Raw genomic sequence first — 25,946 nt, 5'->3', positions numbered from 1 at the left:
GCGATTCTCCTGCTGATACAGAATGGCTGGGTTCCCAGCTAAACCCCACCCTCAATCCTGGAACCTTGGCCCTAAGTGAAAGCAGCTGAGCCTGCAGGTCTGGGTTCCTGGTTAACTCCACCCTCAAGCCTGGAAACTTGGCCCTAAGTGAAAACAGCTGACCCCATTTTTCTGCCCAAATGATTGCCTTTTTTTTGCCTGCCACACCCCTACGCTGTGCCCATAAAAAGACTTCAGTTGAAAGAATAATGCAAGTGGCTGATGCAAGTGGTCAGATGCAAGCTGCTGAGTATCAGGGATACATGTGGCTAAGTGTCAGTGACTATGGTTAGACATAGCTAACTTCAGACGGTGCAGCTTCAGGGAAAGATCACCTTCCCGCACCATCTCCCTTCCAATTCCCCGTCCCGCTGAGAGCCACTTTTACTGCCCAATAAAATCCTTCACATACTACCCTTCAAATAGTTCATATGACTTGATTCTTCCTGGACACCAAACAAGAACTTGGGTGTCAAAAAGGGGAGGTGCAGGAGGCTGTCACCCTGACCCTTCACTGAGTTGTTAACACTTAGCCATCCATGGACTGCAGGGTGAATGAGATGAGTGACTCCAGTTCCTGCCCATGAAGGGCAGGAAGGGAAAAATTTCACCTCAGTGCCTCAGCCTCCCGAGTAGCTGGGACTACAGATGCATGCCACCATGCCCGGCTAATTTTTGTATTTTTAGTAGAGACGAGGTTTCACCACGTTGACCAGGCTGGTCTCGAACTCCTGGCCTCAAGCGATCCACCCGCCTCTGCCTTCCAAAGTGCTGGGATTACAGGCATGAGCCACTGCACCCTGTCTGTTGCATTGCTTTTGAGGTCTTTTTCATAAATTCTTTCCCTAGGTCAATGTATTATTAAAAAGTCAAAAAGCAACGGATGTTGGTGAGGATGCAGAGAAAAGGGAACACATATGCTATTGGTGGGAATGTAAATTGGTACAACCTCCATGGAAAACAGTATGGAGATTTCTGAAAGAACTAAAACTAGAGCTACCATTTGACCTAGCACTCCCACTACTGGGTATCTACCGAAAGGAAAATAAATCATTATATGACAAAGATACCTGCACTTGTATGTTTATTGCAGCATTATTCACAATAACAAAGTCATGGAATTAACCTAAGTGTCCATCAACAGATGACTGGGTAAAGAAAATGTGGTATACATACACCATGGAATACTACTCAGCCATGAAAAAGAAAGAAATAATGTCTTTGGCACCAATATGGATGGAACTGGAGGCCATGATCCTACCTAAAATAACTCAGAAACAGAGAGTCAAATACCACGTTCTCACTTATAAGTGGGAGCTAAACAATGTGTACACATGGACATACAGAGTGGAATAATAGACACTGGAGACTCCACAAGGTGGGAGGGTGGAAGGGGGATGAGGGATGAAAAAGTACCTATTGGGTACCATTTACATTATTTGGGTGATGGTTACACTACAAGTCCAGGCTTCATCGCTATGCAACATATCCATGGAACAAAAATGCACTACATCTATAAATATTTTTTAAAATGTTATTTTCTTTTTGTCACCAAAGTTGGGCTCCCATCAGAGCCACCTGGGCCTCTAATGATTCCATTATTTTGGTTGTACTAGCCTGCCTTCCTGGAGCACTGTGAGGTTTGGGCCTTGGGGATACAACCCTTTGGTTTTACAACATGGATCTCTCCCCCAGGGTGTGTGATGCCCCATGGGGCTGATTTACAGAGGCTTTCCCAGCACAGTCTCACAGTGACAGGAGCCACTGCTCCCTGCAGCATGCACCCTCCTGCTGAGTATATTCCTCCTCTGCCCTCACCATGGGAAGCTGTCTGTCAGGGCCCAGTGCTCGCCCTGTTTCCTGGCTTCATCACCAAGTCTGATGAAATGCTAAGTTCAGGTCATTACCGTGGAGTCCTGCACTCCATATAAGTCCAGGTGGCCAGACGCAGTGGCTCACACCTGTCATCCCAGCACCTTGGGAGGATGAGGCTGGAGGATTGCTTGAGCTCAAGAGTTTGAGACCAGCCCAGGATGGTTTTGAATGAAGCTCAACACAAATTCATAAACTTTCTTAAAACATTATGAAGCCCTTTTTCGTGTGTAGTTTTCTTTTAGCTCATCAGCTATTGTTAGTGTTAGTGTATTTTATGGGTGGCTCAAGGCAATTCTTCTTCTTTGAATGTGGCCCAGGGAACAGAAGATTGGACACCCATGGTTTTATTAATATAGTTACCCCTCACTTTTAAACATAGTTTTACTGAGGTATATTTCACACATTATAAGATTTACCCCTTTACAGTGTCTATCTCAGTGGTTTTAGTATATTCATCAAGTTGTGAAGCTATCACCACATTTAATTTGAGAACACTTGACCACCCCAGGAAGAAACGCCTTGCACATGAGCAGCCATTCCTTATTTATGCTATGCCTTGCTCCACCCCATCCCCAGGCAACCGCTAACCTGCTTTCTGTCTCTGTGGATTTGCCTATTATAGACATTTAATATAAATCAAATCATCCAGTGTGTAGTCTTTTGTGACTGGTGAGGACTAAGCTTTGATTTTTTATCTTGCCCAGATTCCTATCTAAGGGGTCTGGGGAGTCATGCCCTACAAACCCTAAATTTTCATCAGATGGGTTTTAGCCCTATATATCGTGACTTACTTTCCAACCTGACTCTGGCATAACATTATGAGGCAAGAAAGAAAATAAAAATATTTTATCCCAAAACATGTTTCTGGAAACGGCCCTGCAAAGCTGTCCTTTGTGGGGGAAAATGTGCACCTGTAAAGAATCTCTATTTGCATAGCTAGATCTTTTTCTTTCAGGCCCTCCCAATCCTAAAGAGATTAAGAGTCTAGTGCCTTTTAAAAGATCTGAATAGGAAACATTTCTCATCTATTGTCTCCAAGGGTAGTCACTATAAGTCTTCAAAAGAAACTTGGGCCGGGCGCGGTGGCTCATGCCTATAATCCCAGCACTTTGGGAGGCGGAGGCAGGTGGATCACGAGGTCAGGAGATCAAGACCATGGTGAAACCCCGTCTCTACTAAAAATACAAAAAATTAGCTGATACAAAAAATTAGCTGGGCGTAGTCCCAGCTACTTGGGAGGCTGAGGCAGGAGAATGGCATGAACCCGGAAGGCGGAGCTTGCAGTGAGCCGAGATCGCGCCACTGCTCTCCAGCCAAGGCGACAGAGTAAGACTCTGTCTCAAAAAAAAACAAAACAAAAAAAAAGAAACTTGATCTATACAATCTGTTATCTAACCTGAACATTTTCCTTTCTAGAGATCCCAGGTCTTAAACTCAACCAATTGTCAACCAGAAAATGTATAAATTTACCTACGTTACCTACAGCCTGCTGATGCAAGGCTCTTGTATTGGTTCGAAACCCGAGGGCGCGCCGACAAACACCGCAAGGCGGTTTGGAGCAACACGTTGTTTTAATGAGCACCTGGGTGCAGGTGAGCTGAGACCTAAAATGGTGTCAGCACCAAATGAGGACGGGGCAGGGGTTTTATAGTCTCCTGTAAACAGGAAGTGTCTCAGTCTGATGTAACGGCTACGCGGTACCCCGACGGCCTCTCTCTCCGTCTTCAGGGAGTACGTGTCTTCCGGCCAGCTCTCTTCCTGCTTCTGCTATCTTGCTGATGCAGGTTGCTGGCGCAAGTGGCCTTGCACCTTGGGACTGGGCCTGAGGACAGAGGAGTTATTCATTCCCTTAAGCTTGCAGGCTCCGGAGAGAAACTTTCAGCTGGAAGCAACCCCCTCCCCCCGCCGTCCCTCCCTCCCCAGTCCCCCTGAGTTGTCTCACCTTTCTGGACCAAACCAGTGTATTTCTTAAATGTATTTGATTGATGTCTCATGCCTCCCTAAAATATATAAAACAAACCTGCACCCCAACCACCTTGTGCACATGTGCTCAGGACCTCCTGAGGGCTTTGTCACAGACCATGGTCACTCATATTTGGCTCAGAATAGATTACTTCAAATATTTTACAGAGTTTGACTCTTCGTTAACACTAGCTTCTTTCACTTAACATAATAGGTCAAGGTTCATCCATGGTTGGCATGTCTCAGCACTTTTTTTTTTTTTTTTTTTTGAGACAGGATCTTGTCTGTCGCCTAGCTTGGAGTGCAGTGGCATGATCTTGGCTCACTGCAGCCTCTGCCTCCCAGGCTCAGGTGATCCTCCAGCCTCAGCCTCCTGAGTAGCTGGGACCACAGGCATGTGTCACCATGCCCAGCTAACCTGTGTATTTTTGTAGAGACAAGGTTTCGCCATATTGCCCAGCTGGTCTCAAACTCCTGGGCTCAACCAATCTGCCCCCCTCGGCCTCCCAAAGTGCTGTGATTACAGGCGTGAGCCACTGCACCTGGCCCACTTCGTTCTTTATTATTGCTGGATAATATTCCATTGTATCCATACCCACATCTTATTTCTTCACCAGCTCATGGACATGTTTTCACTTTTTGGCTAATATTAATAATGCTGTTATGAATATTCATGTACAAGTTTTTGTGTAAGCATGTGTTTTTATTTCTCTTTCATTATACTTAAAAGTGTGAGTGCTGGATCATATGATAACTCCATGTTTAACATTTTGAGGAACTGCAGGACTGTTTTCCAAAGTGATTGTACCATTTTACATTAGGATCAGCAATGTATGAGGATTCTAATTTATCCATGGCCTCACAAGCACTTGTTGTTGTCTGTCTTTTTAATTTCAGCCCTCCTAGTGAATGTGAAGTGGCAATTTTCATGCATGTCCGTGTGAAGAGACCACCAAACAGGCTTTGTGTGAGAAACATGGCTGTTTATTTCACCTGGGTGCATGCAGGCTGAGTCCAAAAAGAAAGTCAGTGAAGGGTGGTGGATTATCATTAGTTCTTATAGGTTTTGGGATAGGCGGTGAAGTTAAGAGCAATGTTTTGCGGGCAGGGGTGAATCTCACAAAGTACATTCTCAAGGGTGGGGAGAATTACAAAGAACCTTCTTAAGGGTAGGGGAGATTACGAAGTACCTTCTTAAGGGTGGGGGAGATGACAAAGTACATTGATCAGTTAGGGTGGGGCAGAAACAAATCACAATGGTGGAATGTCATCAGTTAAGGCTATTTTTACTTCTTTTGTGGATCTTCGGTTACTTCAGGCCATCTGGATGTATACGTGCAAGTCACAGGGGATGCGATGGCTTGGCTTGGGCTCAGAGGCCTGACAGCAATCATTGTAGTTTTCATTTGTATTTCCCTAGTGACTTATGATGTTGAGTGTCTTTTCCTTTGTTTGTTGGCCATTTGTATTTCTTCTTTGGAGAAATGTCTATTCAAAGGCTTTGCCCACTTTTGATTAGTTATTTATCTTTTTGTTGTTGAGTTGTAAGATTTATTTATATAGTCTGAATACCAGCCCCTTATCAGATATATGATTTTCAAATATTTTCTCACACTCTGTGGGTTGTCTTTTTACTTTTTTGATGATGTCCTTTAAAGCACAAAAGTTTTAAATTTTGGTGAAGTCAACTTACCTATTTTTTCTGTGTGTGTGCATATTTTGTGTTGTATCCAGACAACCAGTGCTTAACCCGATGTCACAAAGATTTCTCCAATATGTTCTTCTAGAAATTTTATGCAATTTAGCTCTTGAGGTTAGGTCTATGATCCATTTTCAGTTTTTTTGTGTGTATGATTTGAAGTAGGGGTCCAAATCATTCTTTAGCATGTGTATATCCAGTTGCCCAAGTACGTACCACTTATTAAAAAGCCAATTTTCCCCACTGAATTGTGTTAACGCTCTTTTTGAAAACTGATTGACCATAAATATGAGGGTTTATTTCTGGACTCTCAATTATATTCCATTGACCCATATATTTATCCTTATGTTAGTAGTACATCCCCTCACTTTCTACCTGGGCCTTTATATCTAAAGTGGTTTTTATAATATGGTTAGGTCTTGCTTTTTTCTTTTTTAAATTTAATTCAACTTGATTGTCTCTGACTTTTAACTGGAGTATTTACATCATATTTAAAGTGATTATGGATATAGTTGGATGAAAAGCTACCATCTTCATAACTATTTTTGTTTTCCTTTGTGTTTTGTTTCTTTTCACTCCTTCCTTCTGCATTCTCTTGTTTTAATTATTTTATCTGATTCCATTATCCTGGAGTATCATTTATACTATTAAAACCTTTTTAGTGGTTGTTTTAGAGTTTTTACAATCTGCACTTAAAAATAACCTAAGCCCGCATTCAAATAATACTGTACCACTTCATATCTAGTATAGGTACCTCATAATACAGCACTCCCAACTTCTTTTTCCCATCCCTTGTGACATTACTATCATTTATTTCACTTATCCATATTAGATATTTTTTAATATCTAATAGCTTGCAGTTCTGGAGGCTGGGAAGTCCCAGCATACAATACACTGTTAATTACTATTTTCAAGTTTTCTTTTACAACAATTAAGAATTTTAAACAATTGTGTATTATCTTTGTTTAGCCTTTGATGGTGTTCCTTTCTTTACGTAGATCAAGGTTTCTGACCTAAATAATTTTCTTTCTGCCTGAAGAACTTTAACACTTCATGCTGATAATGAATTCCCTCAGTTTTTGTCTGAGAAAGTGTTTATTTCTCCTCCTTTTCTAGAGGATAATTTCTCTGGATATAAAATTTTAGATTGGCAATTTCTTTTAGCACTTTAAGGGTTTTGCTGCACTTTCTTCTTGCTTGCATGGTTTCTGATGAGAGGTTCACTGTAACCCTGTTCCTCTGCAGGCCAGGTGTTCTTTCTCCCTGGGGACTAAGCCTTTGCTAGGAATGATAGTCTGGGCAGGTTTTAAGATGCCTATTCTTCTCTTCTCCTATCTTGACCAGAAGGGGCTCGTTCTCAGATTATCCCCATGGGAACCTAGTGGGGTTTCTGGAGTGACAGTCCATGTAAGTGTCGAGCCCCTCTCATGGCTGCAGGCCCTCACCAGAGTTTCTCACTCTCATACAAGTCTGCACTCAGCCTCCTGCAATTCACCAAAGTAATAATTTAAGTGTTCCCGCCAGCTTACTGATTCTAATGGCTTTTATTCCAGGTAAGTAGATCTCAGGAGCAATAGCTCTGTGGATGCATCTGTCTCTCCAGAGCTCAGGGTAGAGGTTTGCCTTGTGACCTCAGTCTCTGATGGTTCCAAGAAGAGTCTATTATCTTCAACTTGTCCAGCTTTTTCTGGTATACACAGGTATGATGACTTAGTAGCTCTTTACGTCTAGGAGCTTGTTTGTGTGTTTTTTGTAAAGGTGCTTGAATGGATGAATAACTGTTTACCATAAGACTAGAGAAATTTGTGTGTCTGCTGCTCAGGTTGAACCCCAGTGGGTGTTGAATGAGTTAGTGCCCAAGCCCTAACCTGTTTTTTTAGGCAAAGCCACTGTCTTCTGCCTCCTCTCATATAAGCACTGAGATGTTAATCAGCAGGTTAGAGTTGGGTTAAACCAGGGTTGGGGTTTAGCTAGGTGAGTGAGGACCAGAGAGTTGAGGGTGTAGGTAAGTGAGTGATTATACACATGAATCACAAAATTTAAGCCTGAAAAGTAGAGAAAGGAGGGATGGTGAAAAGGCAATAGAAACTGTTGTAGGTTCTGGTTTCTCTTACATAGTTAGAGGTAGTAATGACTTCTTATTACCTAGTCAGCACTTTCAATAGAAATCAACAACTGTTTTGGCACCATCACTAGGCAAGGCACTGTGTTAAATGATGTAGCACAAAAAAAGACCATCTGTGCCATTCAGGAGAGGTAAGCATGTAATTCAAGGAGGCAAAGTATTCCAAGTACTATACTAAAAAGCAAAAGATTCTGAAAAGAGTCTAGACTCTTCCAGTTGACCATTCAAAAATTTCCACAATGTGATGCTAAGCCATTTTTTGTTCTTATCTCCCCTACTCCACTAAACAAATCCATTGTGAGTCCATCATCATTTTATAAGCATAGTTTTCCTTTCTCCCTTCTGTGCACCTTTTGCACGCTGGTAATGTTCTTCCTGGAATGCTTACTTGCATGACCTCCTCCAACAAAACTCACTTTCCATCCTAAAGGCTGAGCTCAAATGAGGAAACCCGGAAGCCTTTCTAATATCTTTAGCAGTAGTTGTTTCCTCTCTTCTCCATTGTTCACATGGTAATCTACCATATGCAGATACTTGGATCACCTCCTCCAGCAGACACTGTGGACATTTTCCTGCCTGTCTGTGTAGCAGTGCCTGCCCTTTATATAAGTAAGGGAAGCCCACGAGGAAAAGAGAAACATAAAGAAGGAGGTTAGAACCAGATGGTTGAAATCAGTCACTGCCTTGGGCTTCCTGGTTGTCATGGATATGATATTTTCTATTGTTCATAACTCTGGTCTCTATGGTGAGCTCACAATTAAAGCTAGAACTTTATAAAGGCAAGAAACAAGATTGGCAGTGGCTCACTTAATATTTCAGTGAAGGTGGAGGGCACTGTCTTAGTTTGTTTTCTACTTCTAGAACAGAATACTCAAGACTGCGTAATTTATAAAGAGAAGAGATTTATTTTGTTTACAGTTCTGGAGGCTGGGAAGTCCAAGATTGGGTGGCCACATCTGGTGAGAACCTCATGGTGTTTCACAGCATGGTGGAAAAGTGGAAGGTGAAGCCAGTGCCTGTGAAAAGAAGAGAAATGAAGTGGGCTGACCCACTTTATAACAACCTGCTCTCCGGAGAACTAACCCAGTTTCTTAAGAACTGCATTGGGAATTGAACAATGAGAACACTTGGACACAGGAAGGGGAACATCACACACTGGGGCCTGTTGTGGGGTGGAGGGAGCGGGGAGGGATAGCATTAGGAGATATACCTAATGACGAGTTAATGGGTGCAGCACACCAACATGGCACAGGTATACACGTGTAACAAACCTGCACGTTGTGCACATGTACCCTAGAACTTAAAGTATAATTTTATATATATATATATATATATATATATATATATATATATATATATATATACAAAAGAACTGCATTAATCCCTTCATTAGGGTGGAGCCCCATGACCCAAACACTTCCCATTAGGCACCCCCTCCCAACACTGCTACATTTAGGAATTAAGGTCCCAACACATGAACTTTTTGAGGGATATACTCAAACCATATCAGGCAGTTATGGCAAGGAGAGATAGATGGGGTCAAGATTAAAATAAATACATACTCTTCCAATGGTTTCCCTCCCCAATAAAATATTATATGTTAAGTTAGCTCAAATCTTGTTTTAGGTCTATTTCATCTTTTCCTGTTAAGAGAGCAATATAACTCACTCCACCAAATGACTCCCTTCTCACCACCTCACAATCCATGGTATCTCTTAAAATGATCAACTCAGGGACCGGTGCAGTGGCTCACGCCTGTAATCCCAGCACCTTGGGAGGCTAAGGCTGGTGGATCAACCGAGGTCAGGAGTTCAAGACCAGCCTGGCCAACATGACAAAACCCCGTCTCTACTAAAAATACAAAAATTAGCTGGGCGTGGGGGTGCACCTGTAATCCCAGCTACTTGGGAGGCTGAGGCAGGAGAATCGCTTGAACCCAGGAGGCGGAGGTTGCAGCAAGCCAAGATTGTGCCATTGCACTCCAGCCTGAGTGATAGAATGAGACTTCGTCTCAATAAAAAAAAAAATAGAACAACTGAATATGATAAGTGGAGAAAAATAATCCATGTCAGGGATTTCAAGGAGTGTGTACTGAATGTGGCATGTACAGGACAACACTGAAGAAGAGGTTGACAGTAGGCTTTCTGGTCTCTCTCTCAGCAAGTAGATGGGACCCAGATGGGACCCTCTAACTTAAGTGATGAGGTACGGAGGTAAGGGAGCTAGGGACACATGGGAGACTTTCAATACTTGGACTGCCTTTTGCCCAGCATTTACAGGGTTGGCTTTAGCCAACATAAAACAGCAGCCTTAGGAAAGAGGTAGTGTATGGTCTTGGCTGGACCTTGGCATAGTTCAGTACCTGGCATTAGCCAAACTGCAAACTTTGAGGACACAGTTTCCACACAAGAACACTCTCTGTTCTGATGCCAACTGTAAGTTTGAGGGCTCCCCCAAAACACTTTTAGTTTTGATAATTCACTAGAAAGCCTCATAGGACTCACTGAAAGCTATTATACTCACTGTTGTGGTTTATTAAGAGAAAGGATACAGAGTAAAATCAGCCAAAAGGCTAGGTACAGTGACTGTTACCTGTAATCCCATTGCTTTGGGAGGCTGAGGCAGGAGGATCACTTGAGCCCAGGAATTTGAGGCTACAGTGAGCTGTGTCTGTGCTACTACACTCCAGCTTGGGTGACAGAGGGAAGCTGTTCAACTAATTGACTAAACTAAGTAACTAAATAAATAATAAAATCAGCCAAACGAAGAGATGCATAGGGCAGAGTCTGGGAGTGCTCCAAACGTGAGGCTTCTGTTCCTTCCCCATGGAATCAGGACGTATCACCCTTCTGGTATTGATATGTGACAATATTCACAAAGTATTGCTAATCAGAGAAGCTCACCAAAGTTTCAGTATCTAGAGTTCTTATTTGGGGCTTTGTTATGTGCTCATGATTAATCAATTGATTGCCTTGTTGTTGAACTTAGTCTTCAGGTCAATTGATACTTCATGCTGCAAAGCCCCCATCCTAAGTCACATGATTAGGCTTTCTGTCATGGCCAGCTTCTATCCTAAGCCTTTAACCCAGTGTGGCCAGCCCCATCCTTAAACAAAGGCACTCCTATTAGATATGGCATAGCTTACCTCCTAGAAGCCTAAGGCAAAGGCCAGACGTCAATTGGGGCAGGACCAAACTCTTCACTACACAGCTACACAGTGAGTTAGAAACAGAGTTAATTCATGGGATAGTGGTTTTGCCCAACAGAGAAGAGCAAAAATAAAGCTCCCTTGCAGGGGAGTGCATGAATCTTCTTCCCTCTTCTCCCTTGCCAGGTTGTTGAATTGTACAACTAGAATTGCAAGTTTATATCAACTGGCCCTCCAGCCTAAGAAGTGAGAGGAAGGCTGGGCACGGTGGCTCACGCTTGTAATCCCAGCACTTTGGGAGGCCGAGGCGGGTGGATCACGAGCTCAGGAGATGGAGACCACGGTGAAACCCCGTCTCTACTAAAAATACAAAAAATTAGCCGGGCGTGGTGGCGGGCACCTGTAGTCTCAGCTACTCACTCGGAGAGGCTGAGGCAGGAGAAAGGCGTGAACCCGGGAGGCGGAGCTTGCAGTGAGCTGCGATTGCACCACTGCACTCCAGCCTGGGTGACAGAGCGAGACTCCGTCTCAATTCAAAAAAAAAAAAGAGAAGTGAGAGGAAGATACTAATAACAAGAGAGGCTCACAGTGAGGAAAAACGTTTTACTTATCCGCATCCTAAACATCTGGATTGGATTGACTTTTCTTTGTTCAAAAATTAGTAAAAAGAAAATACTAATATGGCAGCCAAGAAAATAATTTATAGTTAAGAGATGGAGAATTGAGATATAGAAGCAGAGAATTATTTGGAAAAAAAATTTATTCAAGAAGGAGATTAGCCTAGGTAAAGAATTTGTGGCTAAGAGCCCAAAAGTAAATACATCAAAAACAAAAATAAATAAATGGGACGTAATTAAACTAAAAAGCTTCTGCACAGCAAAAGAAATAATCATCAGACAACCTATAGAATGGGAGACAACATTTGCAAATTATGCATCTGACAAAGGACCAATATCCGAAGTCTACAAGGAATCAAACAAATCAGCAAAAACCTCACCAGATAATCTCATAAAAGGTGGGCAAAGGACATGAATAGATATTTCTCAAAAGAAAATATTAAAATGGCCAAAAAATATAAGAAAAAATGCCCCACATCACTAATCATGTTGGAAATGCAAATTAAAACCATGATGAGATACTACCTTATCCCAGCCAGAATGGTCATTATTAAAAAGTTAAAAAAAAAAAAAAGATGTTGGTGTGGATGTGGGGAAAAAAGAAAACTTATACACTGCTGGTGGGAATGTAGATGAATACAACCTCTGTGGAAAACAATACAGATATTTCTCAAACAACTAAAAGTGGAGCTACCATTTGATCCAGCCATCCCACCACTGGTTATCCACCCAAGGAAAATAAATCCTTATGTCAAAAAGACATCTACACATGTGTTTATGGCAGCACAATTCACAATTGCAAAGATACAGAATCAATCTAAGTGCCCATCAACTGATGAGTAGATAAAGAAAATGTTATATATATATATTTGTGTGTATGTATATATATGCATCATGGAATACAATTCAGCCTTAAAAGGAAGAAAATAATGTCTTTTGCAGCAACTTGGATGGAACTGGAAGCCATTATTCTAAATGAAGTAACTCAGAAATCAAAAACCAAATACTGCATGTTCTCACTTATAAGTGGAAGCTAAGCTATGGGTATGCAAAGGCATGCAGAATAGTATAATGGACAATAGAGACTCAGAAGTGGGGAGGGTCAGGGGGGTGAGGGATGAAAAACTACCTATTGGGTACAATGTACACTACTTGAATGACAGGTGCACTAAAATTCTAGACTTCACTGTTATACAATTCATCCATGTAACCAAAACCACTTATACCCCTAAAGCTATTGATATAAAAAAATTTTTTTAAAAGAAGGAGCAAGGTTTAGAAAATGCCTGTGATGTGTTCTCAATATCCTTAAGATATGATCTTGAAATGAGACTAATGGCGAATGATAATACAGCAGAAGTGACAAGGTAGGTGGCTGATGAGCTATCTTAAATGGGGGTTAAAAAATAGGCAGAGTTTAGTTATAGAATTTAGATCTTCAAAAAATAATAAAGCTGAATAAAACCTATTTAGAATTAAATTAGTGATGTGGAGAGAAAACTTGAGAAAGCTTCCCAGAATAGAGAGAAAAAGGTACAGGATGAAATGCAAGACAGGAAAAAATAGTAGACATTGAGAAGAGAGGAAGAAGGCCCAACATCAGATAATTGGTGATAGCAATGGGATACAACATTCAGAGAAATCAGGGGGTAAAATAGAAGAAACTTTTCTTGACCTGAAGAAAAACTTAGGACCAGGGAGAGATAATTTTTAAAATGTGCCCACCCTCCGAGACGGCTCCCAAGGTCCCCACTTGCACGTATTCACATTGGATCAGGGTAGGTCTGTGTGACTAATAGCATATGGCAGAAGCAATAGTCTATCACTTTTGAGATTAGGTTGTAAAGACGCTGTAGCTCTGTCTTGGTGGTTCTTTCTCTTGGATTACTTTTTCTGGAGGAATGAAGTCACCATGTCATGAGTAGCTCTTTGGAGATGCCCATGTGGGGAGGAACTGAGCCCTCCGACCTCCCACCACGGCAAGCCTTCATATGCCTCTAGCCCCAGCTGACATCGTGAGATGCCCTGAGCCAGACCTATTCAGCTAAGCCACTCCTGGATTCCTGGAGAGATCATCAATATTTGTTGCTTTAAAGTGCTAAATTTTGAGGTAATTTGTTATGGAGCAATAGATAATTAATACAGTCATGAAGCAGAAGGAACTAGAAGGGAGATTAAGGAGTAGCTGGAAAAAGAGGGGAAATCTAGAGATTAGGGCATGTTTAAATGCTAGTGGAAGAATTCAATAGACAAAGAGAAAGGTTGGAGGTACAGCAAGGGGAAGGGGCTACGTAATCACATGAGGCTCCTGAGAAGGTGGGTAGGGGTGGGATCCAGGGGTAGGTAGGTATAGGGATTGGCCTTCAGAAGGAGCAGGGGAACTTTTTGAGGGTCTCAAAATCAAATGCTTAGTTGCCTGGCAGTGTAGGCATTTAAGTTTGAGATGGCACAAGAGAGACAAGCCTCTGATAAGCTTACTTGAGAAAATGCAATTATATAACATTAATAATAAGAAAGAGGATATTATGGAGGATGAGATTAAAACCACGTAAGAAAAATGATACATAACTCTAAGCTTAAGAATTTGAAAATTCAGAGGAAATTTTTTCTCTAAGACAATTATCAATTGCCAAAATTGTTTCAAGAAAAACAGAGGCCGGTCACGGTGGCTCACCCCTGTAATCTCAGCACTTTGGGAGGCCAAGGTGAGCAGATCACTTGAGCCCAGGAGTTTGAGACCAGCCTGGGCAACATGGTGAAACCTCATTTTACTAAAAATACAAAAAGTAGCCAGGTGTGGTGCGCACCTGTGGTCCCAGCTACTCTGGAGACTGAGGTGGGAGGATTGCTTGAGCCTGGGAGGTGGAGGTTGCAGTGATCCAAGATCATGCCACTGCACTCCAGCCTGGGCAACAGAGCAAGACCTTGTCTGAAAAAGAAAAGAAAAAAAAAAAAAAGAAAAGAAAGTCAGAATAATAACCATAGGAGAAATGGAGACAGCTGTTAGGAAATTACATCAGGAAAGGTGTTGGACACATGGTTTCATAGGTTATTGCATTAATTAAAATGAAATAAAACAGAAAATTCTCTTCTTCAGTTTCACTAGCCACTTTTGAAGTGCTCAGTAACCACATATGGCTAGTGGTTGCCATATTGGAGAAGACAGATATAGAGCATTTCTGTCACTTCAGAAAGTTCTATGGGTCAGTGTTGCTCTAAAGGGATAGGCAGTTCTTATTCTGTGTAACTTGTTTCCAGGTGCATAAAAATACTGTGAATCTCCCGATTTGTTTGTGAAACTAGAGGTGCACTGTTGCTAAAACACAGCCAAGAAGACATCACAAAATTCAGAAACCAGTCTCACTTGTGAATAGATGCAGTACTTCAGACTCAGATGCTCATTCAGGAAAAATTCAAATTGGCATTCCAAAAGTGCAAGGATATTTGAATAATAGGAAATCCATTAGTATGGTTCATCACATCAGAATAGAAAAGGAGAAAAGCATATGATTATCTTCACAGACACAAAACAACATTTGAAAAAATTGAACAGTCACCTCTGAATACACTAACAGGAAGGATCTTTATTTAGTATACTGAAGAAAAGCTTCCTCAGACATCACTATCATCCGAAACAGCCAATCTGATATTTAATGATAAAAATACTACAGGCATTCCAATTAAAGTAAGAAATAGGACCAAGGCCTTCTACCATTTTTATACTTTGATAGTGTTCTAGAAATTCCAGTATAAAATTATAAAAGAATAAGAGGAATAGAGAAAAGAAAGAGAGAAATTATATAAAATTTGTGACATATTTTTTAAAAAATCATAACTAGAAGTCCAAGAGAATCAATTATGAACTAATAAGAGAGTTCAGTAAGGCATGAGAAGTGGCCCCTGACAGCTGAGAATGGGCATTACCACCGGGCTGCTGTCATCTCCTGTTGAACATAAACACTTAAGCAGAACACAAACATCAATCAAGGCCACTTTGTCTCCATGATGGATAAAGACAAAACCCAAATTTCTCTGTAATCATGTCTGAACCCAAAAGAAGACATTAAACGTGACCAAACATGCCTCGTCCAGGCTGAGTTGTGATTCTGCTTCTTCACTTTATTCTTCCTGCCTTCTAATTCTGAATACCAGCGATTCAGATACCCAATCATAGAGCTGCCCCTGTTTCCAGACGGTAGCCAATTCAGAGCACAGCCTGGCTCCCTCGAATCCTTCTCAAAATCAGCTAATACAAGCCCCAATCCTCTAATTCGTTTATAACATCTTCCTACTAAAACACCCTAGGGTTCCCTGAGGTGTGTATTTTTCTTGATTACAATGAGCAGCAAACCCAATTTGTTCAACTCCTTGGAGGTCTTTAACTGATAGGCATTGACAGGTGGCTATTAAAAAACACATTCACAGCCAGGCACAGTGGCTCATGCCTCCAATCCCAACACTTTGGGAGGCCAAGGCAAGTGGATCACTCGAGCCCAGGAGTTTGAGACCAGCCTGGGCAACATAGTGAGACCCTGTCTCTACAAAAATTAGCTGAGCATGGTAGTGTGTGCCTGCAGTCCCAGCTACTCGGAGGGTTGAAATAGGAGAACCACTTGAGCCCAGGAGCTCGAGGCTGCAGTGAGCTGCACTTCAGCCTGGGTGACAGAATGAGATCTTGTCTCAAAAAACAAAAACAGAAACAAAAACCACATATGCAAATAGTAACAACAGTAGCAACAACAATAAAACATCAATAAAATATACTGTGATAACCAGTAAGAAATATACAATGAAAAAAGTACACATACAGATTTGTGCATTTGAAAAAGTCTTAAGAGAAAAGGTATCTAAATGTTAACTGTGGTTGCCTTTTACTTTGTGGAACTTAGATTACTTTTTTGAATTTCTAAATTCTTTTTTCTTTTTATTGTGGTTAGAATGTTTAACATGAGATCTACCCTCTTAACAGATTCTTAGTGTACAATACAGTATTGTTAACTATATGCACAATGTTGTACAGCAGATCTCTAAAACTTATTCATCTTGCATAACTGAACTTTATACCCATTGAATAGCAATGCCACATTACCCCTGAGTAGCTGGGATTACAGGTGCCCACCGCCAGGCACAGCTAATTTTTTTTTTTTTTTTTTTTTTTTTTTTTTTTTTTTTTTTTTTAGTAGAGAGGGGTTTCACCGTGTTGCCCAGGCTGGTCTCAAACTCCTGGGCTTGAGTGATCCACTTGCCTTGGCCTCCCAAAGTGCTGGGATTACAGGCATGAGCCAATGCGCCAGGCCCAATTTCCTCCTTTTTAAAGGCTGAATAATATTCCATTGTAGGTACTGTATATAGGACATTTTCTTTATCCATTCATCTGCTAATGGATACTTTCATTGTTTCTCTATCTTGGCTATTATGAATAATACATAGGAGTGCAGATATCTCTTTGTGATCTGATTTTCAATTTATTGGATATATATACTTAGAAGCAGTTCTATTTTTAATTTTTTGAAAGATCTCCAAACTGTTTTCCATAATGACTGTACCAATTTACATTCCTATCAACAGAGTACAAGGGTTCCAATTTCTCTACATCCTCACCAACACTTGCGATCTTTTGACTTTTTGATCGTAGCCATTCTAACAGGTGTGAGGTGATATCTCATTGTGGTTTTGATTTGCATTTTCCTAAAGATTCCCTAAAGTCATGTTGAGCATCTTTTCATATACCCGCCATTTCTATGTCTTCTTTGGAGAAATGTCTGTTCAAGTCCTTTGCCCATTTTTAAATCACGTCTTTTTTTTTTTTTTTTTTTTTTGCTATTGAGTTGTAGAAATTCCTTATGTATGGTTGTCATTGGTATGTGCAGGGAGTTGGCTCTAGGATCCCCTGTGTATACTAAAATTCATGCATACTCAAGTCCTGCATTTGGCCCTGTGGAACCCATGTATATAAAAAGTCATCCCTCTGTATACGCAGGTTTTGCTTCCCCCAAATATTGTATTTTTTATCCACATTTGGTTGAAAAAAAATCTGCATATAATTGGACCCACACAGTTCAAAGCCATATTTTTCAAGGGTCAATTGTATTATAAACTCCTTATCAGATATGGTTTGCAAATATTTTCTCTCACCCCATAGGTTGTCTTTTCACTCAGTTATTTCTTTTGCTTTGCAAAAGCTTTTTAGTTTGATATAGTCCCAATGATCTATTTTTGCTTTTGTTGCTTGCACGTTTGATGTCATAACCAATAAATCATTACCAGAACTATGTCATACAGTTTTTCTCTATGTTTTCTTCTAGAAATTCTAAAATTTCAGGTATTTAATTCATTTTTAGCTGATTTTGTGTGTGGTGTAAGATAAGGGTCCAGTTTCTTTTTTTTTGCATATGGATATCTGGTTTTTGCAATGCCATTTGTTGAACTGACTATTCTTTCTCTACTGTGTATTCTTGGCACCCTGTCAAAGATCAGTTGACCATATATGCCTGCATTTATTTCTGGGTTCTCTATTCTGTTCTATTGATCTATATGTCTGTCTTTATGCCAGTACCATACTGTTTTAATTACTGTAGCTTTGTAATGTATTTTGAAACTAGGAGGTTGTGATGTCTCTAGTTCTTTTCTTTTTGCTCAAGATTATACTGGCTGTTTGGGGTCCTTTGTGGTTCCATAGAAATTTCAGGATTTTTTTTCTTCAACTGTAAAAAATGCCATTGGGATTTTGAAAGAAAATGCATTGAATCTGTAGATCATTTGTGTACTGTGGGAATCTCAACAATATTAATTCTTTCACTTTGTAAACACAGAATGTCTTTTCATCTATTTGTGTCTTCATTAATTTATTTCATCAGCGTATTGCAATAGTCAGTGTACAAGTCTTTCACCTCTTTTGTTAAGGTTATTCATAAGTAATTTATTCTTTTTGATGCTACTATAAATGAGATTTTTTTTTTTTTTTGGTTTCCTTTTCAGGTAGTTTATTGTTAGTGTATAGAAATACAATTGATTTTTACATGTTGATTTTATACCCTGCAACTTTACTGAATTGGTTTATTCTAAGAGTTTTTTTCATGGAGGCATTAGAGTTTTCTATATATAAGATCATGTTGCCAGGTGTGGTGGCTCATGCCTGTAATCCTAGCACTTTGGGAGGCCAAGGTGGGCGAATCACCTGAAGTCAGGAGTTCAAGACCTAGACTGGCCAACTCGGCCAAACCCTGTCTCTATTAGAAATACAAAAATTATCTGAGCCTGGTGGCATGCACCTGTAATCCCAGCTACTCAGGAGGCTGAGGCAGCAGAGTCGCTTGAACCTGGGAGGCAGAGGTTGCAATGAGCCGAGATCACACCACTGCACTCTAGCCTGGATGACAGAGCAAGACTCTATCTAAAGAAAAAAAAAGGTCATATTATTTTCAGAGATAGTTTTGGGTGCCTTTTGTTTCTTTTTCTTGACTAAGTAATTGCTCTGGCTCATCAAAAAATCATAAGTTGAACCATCATAATCAAAGACTGTCTGTAGTGTTTCCAGCAATAAATGCATTTTTGACTGATGATATTTTCAACTTACGATGGATTTATCAGGATGTAACCCCATCATAACTCAATCAGCATCTATATAATATGTCTTAGTGTGGATTGACTGCTTTCTTTGCTTATCTGTAAGAAGCAACTCTTCATCTATTCAAGTTTGATCATGAGGTTGCAGCAATTTAGTCACATTTTCAGGCTCCACTTCTTTTTTTTTTTTCCTTTTTTTGAGATGGGGTCTCATTCTGTTGCCAGGCTGGAGTGCAGTGGCGCGATCTCAGTTCACTGCAGCCACACCTCCTGGGTTCATGCGATTCTCCTCCCTCAGGCTCCTGCATAGCTGGGATTACAGGCATGCACCACCACGTGTGTATTTAAAAGGGAAACAGAGCATAAAAATTTGGAAAATTTGCAGTCTGGCTGTGTGGTAGAAAAGAAAAGCCCATTTTTTTTTTTAGGGAAGGAATTCAAGCAGGCTGCAGAAATTTGCATAAGTAAAGAGGATCCAAGTGCTAATATCCAAGACAGTGAAAAAAAGTCCTCCAAGGCATTTCAGAGAACTTTGTGCAGCTGCTCCCATCACAGGCCCAGAGGTCTAGAAGGGAAGAATGGTTTTGTGAGCCAAGCCTGGGCCCTGCCACCCCTTGCAGCCTTGGGACACTGCTCCCTGTGTCCCAATTGCCCCACCTCTAACCATGGCTTAAAGTGGCCTAGGTACAACTTGGGCTGCTGCTTCAGAGAGTGCAAGCCATAAGTCTTGGCACCTTCCATGTGGTGTTAAGCCTGTGGGTGCTCAGAGTGCAAGAGTTGAGGCTTGGGAGCCTCCATCTAGACTTCAGAGGATGTATGGAAAAGCCTGGATGTCCAAGCAGAAGGCTGCTGCAGGGATGGAGCCCTCATGGATAACGTCTGCTAGGGCAGTGCAGAGGGGAAATGTGGGGTTGGAGCTTCCACACAAAGTCCCCACTGGGGCACTGCCTAGTGGAGCTGTGAGAAGAGGGCCACCATCCTCCAGATCCCAGAATGGTAGATCCAATCTTAGCTTACACCCTGCACCTGAAAAAGCCACAGGCATGCAACGCCAGCCCATGAGAACAGTCGCAGGAGCTGACCCCTACAAATCCAGAGGGGAGGAGCTTCCCAAGGCCTTGAGAACCCACCCCTTGCATCAGAGTGCTCTGGACATGAGACATGGAGTAAAAGGAGCTTTAAGTTTTAATGACTGCCCTGCTGGGTTTTGGGCTTGCATGGGGGCTGTGGGCCATTTTTTTGGGCCAATTTCTCTTATTTGGAATGGCTGTATTTACCCAATGCCTGTAACCTCATTGCATCTAGGAAGTAACTAACTTGCTTCGATTTTACAAGCTCATAGGCAGAAGGGAGTTGCCTTGTCTCGGATGAGACTTTGGACTGTGGACTTTTGAGTTAATGCTGAAATGAGTTAAGATTTGGGGGGACTGTTGGGAAGGCATGATTAGTTTTGAAATGTGAGGGCATGAGATTTGGGAGGGGTCAGGGGTGAACAATATGGTTTGGCTGTATCCCTACCCAAATCTCATCTTGAATTCCCACATGTTGTGGGAGGGACCTGGTGGGAGGTAATTGAATCATGAGGGCAAGTCTTTTGGAATGGAGTATTTACCCAGTGCCTATATCACCATTGTATCTTGGAAGTAACTAACTTGTTTTTGTTTTACAGGCTCATAGGTGGAAGAGGCTAGCCTTGTCTCAGACGAGACTTTGGACTATGGACTTTTGAGTTAATGCTGGAATGAGTTAAGACTTTAGGGGACTGTTGAGAAGAGATGATTGTGTTTTGAAATGTGAAAAGGACATGAGATTTGGGAGGGGCCAGGGGCAGAGTGATACAGTTTGAATCTGTGTCCCCACCCAAATTTCATGTTGAAATATAATCCCCAAATGCTGGAGGTGAGGCCTGGTGGGAGGTGGGGACCCATGGGAGGTGACTGAATCATGGGGATGGTTTCTAACGGTTTAGCACCATCCCCCTAGTACTGTCCTCATGATAGAGTTCTCATGAGATCTGGTTGTTTAAAAGCATGTGGCACCTCCCCACTTTCTCTCTTCCTCCTACTCCAGCCATATGAACTGCCTCTGTCCCCCTTTGCCTTCCACCATGATTGGAAGCTTCCTGAGTTCTCCTGAAGAAGCAGAAGCCACTATGCTTCCTGTACGGCCTTTAGAATCATGAGCCAATTAAACCTCTTTATAAACTACCCAGTCTCAGGTATTTCTTTACAGCAATGTGGGAAAGCAGTGATATACACTCAAAGTCATCCATGAGGGTCGGAATCAAATCCTACAAAACTCCAGTTAATGTTGTTATTTTGACTTTCTCCCATAAGTCACAAATCTTCTTAATGGCATCTAGAATGGTGAATTCTTTCCAGAATATTTTCTATTTAGTTCACACAGATCCATTAGAGGAATCAATATCTATGGCAGCTATAGTCTTACAAAATATGTTTCTTAAATAATAAGTCTTGAAAGTTGAAATTGCTCCTTGAATCATGGGCTGAAAAATGAATGTCGTGTTAGCAGGATGAAAACAACATTACTTTCTTTGTACATCTGTATCAGAGCTCTTGGTTGACCAGGAATATTGCCACTGAAGAGTAATACTTAAAACAATCTCTTTTTCTGAGTAGTACATCTCAACTGTGGGCTTAAATATTCAGTAAACCATGCTGTAAACAGACGTGCTGTCATCCAGTCTTTGCTGTTCCATTTTTAGAGCACAGGCAGAGTAGATTTGGCATAATTCTTAAGGGCTCTAGGAGTTTCAGAATAGTAAATAAGCATTGTTTTCAACTTATAGTCGCTAGCTGCATTAGTCCATGATAAGAGTCCAGCCCATTCTTTGAAACTTTGAAGCCAGGCATTGGCTTTCTCCTCTTTAGCTGTTAAAGTCCTAGATGGTGTCTTCTTCCAATAGAAGGCTTTTTCATCTACATTGAAAATCTGTTGTTTAGTGTAGCCATCTTCATCAATTATCTTAATTATCTTCTGGATAACTTGAGGCAGCTTCTACATCAACACTTACTGTTTCACCTTGCACTTTTATGTTACAGAGACAGTTTTCCTACTTAAACCTCATTAACCAACCTCTCTTAGCTTCCAATTTTTCTTCTGCAACTTCCTTACCTCTCTGAACCTGCAAAGAATTCAAGAGAGTTCAGATTTTGCTCTAGATTAGGCTGTGGTTTAAGGGAATATTTCTCCTGCTTTGATCTTCTATCTGGACCACTCAAACGTTCTCCATATCAGCAATAAGGCTGCTTTGCTTTATTATCATTTATATATTTACCGGAGTAGCACTTTTAATATGCTTTCCTGTACATTCACAACTTGGCTGACTGTTTGGCTTGGCACAAGAGGCCTAGCTTTCAGCCTATCTTGGTTTTTGTCATCCTTTCCTCACTAAGCTTGACCATTTCTAGCTTTTGACTTAAAGTGAGAAACGTGGGACTCTTCCTTTCACTTGGACATTTAGAGGCCATTGTAGGATTATTAATTGGCCTAATTTCAATATTGTTGTGTCTCAGGGAGTAGGGAAGCCCCAGTAGAGGGAGATAGATGGGAGAATGGCTGGTCAGTGGAGCAGTCAGAACACACACAATATTTATCAATTAAGCTTGCCATCTTATGTGGGTATGGTTTGTAGTACCCCAAAACAATTACAACAGTAACATCAAAGATTACCACTCACAGATCACCATGAAAAACATAAGAATAATGACAATGTTTGAAATAGTGCAATAATTACCAAAATGTGACACAGAGACATTATGTGAGCACATGCTGTTGGGAAAATGGCATTGCTAGACTTGCTTAATGCAGAGTCTTTTTTTTCAATTTGTAAACAAACAAACAAAAAAACACACACAGTGTCTGCAAAATGCAATAAAGTGCAATAAAATGAGGTGTGCTTGAATCTCCATTGTATTGAGACTGTTTCCGGAGATTTATCCTGTTGCTTTGTTCAGAATATATTTTCCTGTTTCTTCACTTTCCTTGAGTTTTTGTGTCAGTATTTTTGCGTTAGAAAATGCAGCCACCTTTCCCTGTCTTCATGACTGAACTTGTGCAGGAGGAAATCCTCATCAATCAGTCTGCCCAGAGATTTTGGGGGCCTCTCAAACCTTCATGCTTTGTTCTCAGAGGCCCCCAAGGCATCTTGATTATACTAGGTCTCATCAGTGCTCTAAGACAGAAGAGACAGAAATCAATCCCTTGAGCAGCCCCTGGAAAAGGCTGGGTACCTGCTTCAATTCTTCTCTCTAGGGAGAAGCTGGGAACAGATGGTTTCCTTCTGATGGTATGGTGCTGTGTTGGGGTAGGGATTACATTGACAGTGTGTTTTGAATTTTCCTGCTGGCTTCAGTGCGACTGGTTTCATGTTCATGTAGGGTGCAGGAGCTTCTCAATTAGTTTCTGAATTCCTCAAAAAGGGAAATTGTCCATACATCGTTGTTGAGCTGTGTCTACTGGGAGAAGGAGAGTCCAGGGCTTCCTACTTGGCCATCTTGCTGATGTTATCCTTCCCATGATGTCTACATAGTCAATGATAAACATGCCTTATTTTTATAGCCAAGGAAATTGCTATTTTCTGAAAACAGCGACTAATGAGAGATAGATTAAATTCTAAAATGAGATTATTGTGTTATGAACTAATAAGGTTATAGAAAGTAGGCTGCAGAATGGAAAGAATCTAGATTGTCACAGTTTTCTCCAGTGCACAGGTAGCTCATTGCTGCTTCTATGGAACTATGGAGGAGGCAGAAGAGGCATGAGTAAAGGCTGATGCCCCAGATAGGACAACCTTGTTCACTCTTTCTGCCAGCATAGATGCTCTCTTTTGCTTCTAGACCAGCAAAGCATCACATGATATGTTCTGGGCCTCTTGAAGTCTGGTCTTGAATGTGGTCATTGGCAACACTAAACCTTACCTAAGAGTACCCTGTAACTCTTGGAAAACAGTGAGGGTTAAGAAATCCCCCTACTTTTGTGTTCTGGGAAAAAAAAGGCATGTACTGCAAAGACGCTCCCCGCCCCTTCCACATATAACATAGATAAGAGTCATGGACGCTCCTTAGTTTGACAGTTCTCAATCTTTTTGGCACCAGGGACCAGTTTCATGGAAGCAAATTTTTCCACGGATGGGTGGGGGCAGTGGTTTCGAGATGCAACTGCTCTACCTCAGGTCATCAGGCATTAGTTAGATTCTCATAAGGAGCATGTAACCTAGATCCTTTGCATGCACAGTTCACAATAGGGTTCGTGGTCCTGTGAGAAGCTAAAGTCCTGACAGGAGGTGGAGCTCGGTGGTAGTGCTGGCTGGCCCGCTGCTCACCTCCTGCTGTGTGGCCCAGTTCCTAACAGGCCACAGACTGGTACTGGTCTGTGGCCCAGGGGCTGGGGACCCCTGCCCTCGTTTACCTAGACAAAGCCAGACACAAACCTGCCAAATTCCTGTTCTTTATCTCATAAATGATTAGCTGAGAGGCATGTCCCTATTGATCAAACAAAACAAAACCCTTCTTAATCAAAATCTCCTTTCCCCAGGGTCCTGAGCTTGGCCCACTCTCAGCCTGGGCTAGAACAAGCTCCACCTCAGCAGCACCTCCTGAGCCTAGGCCCACCTGGGGTGCAACGTTCTCTGATCTACTCTCTTTTTTCTTTTCTTTCTTTTTTTTTGAGATGGAGTCTCACTGTGTCACCCAGGCTGGAGTGCAGTGGCATGATCTTGACTCACTGCAGCCTCCACCTCCCGGATTCAAGCGATTCTCCTGCCTCAGCCTCTGAAGTAGCTGAGATTACAGGGGCCCATCACCATGCGTGGCTAATTTTTTTTGTATTCTTAGTAGAGACAGGGTTTCACCATGTTGGTCAGTCTGGTCTCAAACTCCTGGCCTCAAGTGATCTGCCTGCCTTGGCCTCCCAAAGTGCTGGGATTATAAGCGTGAGCCACCCACCGCTCCCAGCTGCTGATCTGCTTTCTGATCATGCCACTTCCATTTACCCCACTTTCTAGCCTCGTTTTCTCCTCCCTATAAAAGGAAACCCATTTTTGCTTAACTCTTGAGACCTTTGCAGATCTTATGGTTAGAGAGTTCTCCCTATTGTAATAGCCAATTTCTTTCACCTTTACAATAATCTTTTTTGTTTTTGTTTTTGTATGAGACAGGGTCTTACTCTGTTACCTAGGCTGGAGTGCAGTGGCTTGATCATAGTTCACTGCAGCCTCAAACGCCTAGACTCAAACAATTCTCCCACCTCAGCCTCCCAGAGAGCTAGGACTATAGGTGTGCGCCTCCACACCTAGCTAATTTTTGTATTTGTCATAGAGGCAGAGCTTTGCTGTGTTACCCAGGCTGGTATGATGACCTTTTGGAATCAGATTTCTCTGTACTAATCCAAGATTTATTTTTGCTTTTGTTTTTGATGCCATATAAGTAAGGGGGAAAAGAAAAAAGAAGAAAAAAGTCTTAATCCCACTCTGGGTTAAGGATGGGAGTTAGTATAAACATTCACCCACAAAAAGAAGTTCCTAAACACAACACTTAGTTGAAAATGAGACACCTCAATAGACAGAACCAAAGCAAAAAAATAACCCAGGGTGGAGAGATGTAAAATCTGGAATGAAAAGTGTATGTTGTTTTCTGGGTGAGATGGCTCATGCCTGTAATCCAAGCTACATGAGAGGCTGAGGCAGGACAATTGCTTGAACCCAGGAATTTGAGGCTGCTGTGAGCTATGATTGCATTACTGTACTCTGGCCTGGGTGACAGAGCCAGACCCCAACTCTTTATTTTATTTTATTTATTTTATTTTATTTATTTTTTGAGACAGGGTCCCACTCTGTTGCTCAGGCTGGGGTGCAATGGTGTGATCTTGGCTCACTGCAGCCTCCACCTCCCGGAT

At 41.6% G+C, this 25,946-nt stretch overlaps 1 long non-coding RNA gene across 1 annotated transcript; it reads right to left on the bottom strand.

Moving 5' to 3' along the window:
- Positions 1–4,842: 4,842 nt before the first annotated feature.
- Positions 4,843–8,360, bottom strand: LOC105740691. The gene is made up of 2 exons (XR_001116764.2): positions 5,067–8,360; positions 4,843–5,035 (listed from the first exon to the last, which is right to left on the bottom strand). It is a non-coding gene; the product is annotated as an uncharacterized LOC105740691 (long non-coding RNA).
- Positions 8,361–25,946: the final 17,586 nt, after the last annotated feature.

This window comes from Nomascus leucogenys, chromosome 13, assembly GCF_006542625.1.
Source record: "Nomascus leucogenys isolate Asia chromosome 13, Asia_NLE_v1, whole genome shotgun sequence".
NCBI lineage: Eukaryota > Metazoa > Chordata > Mammalia > Primates > Hylobatidae > Nomascus > Nomascus leucogenys.
The sequence above is the reverse complement of the archived record's forward strand: the minus strand, read 5'-3'. Positions and strand labels throughout refer to the sequence as shown.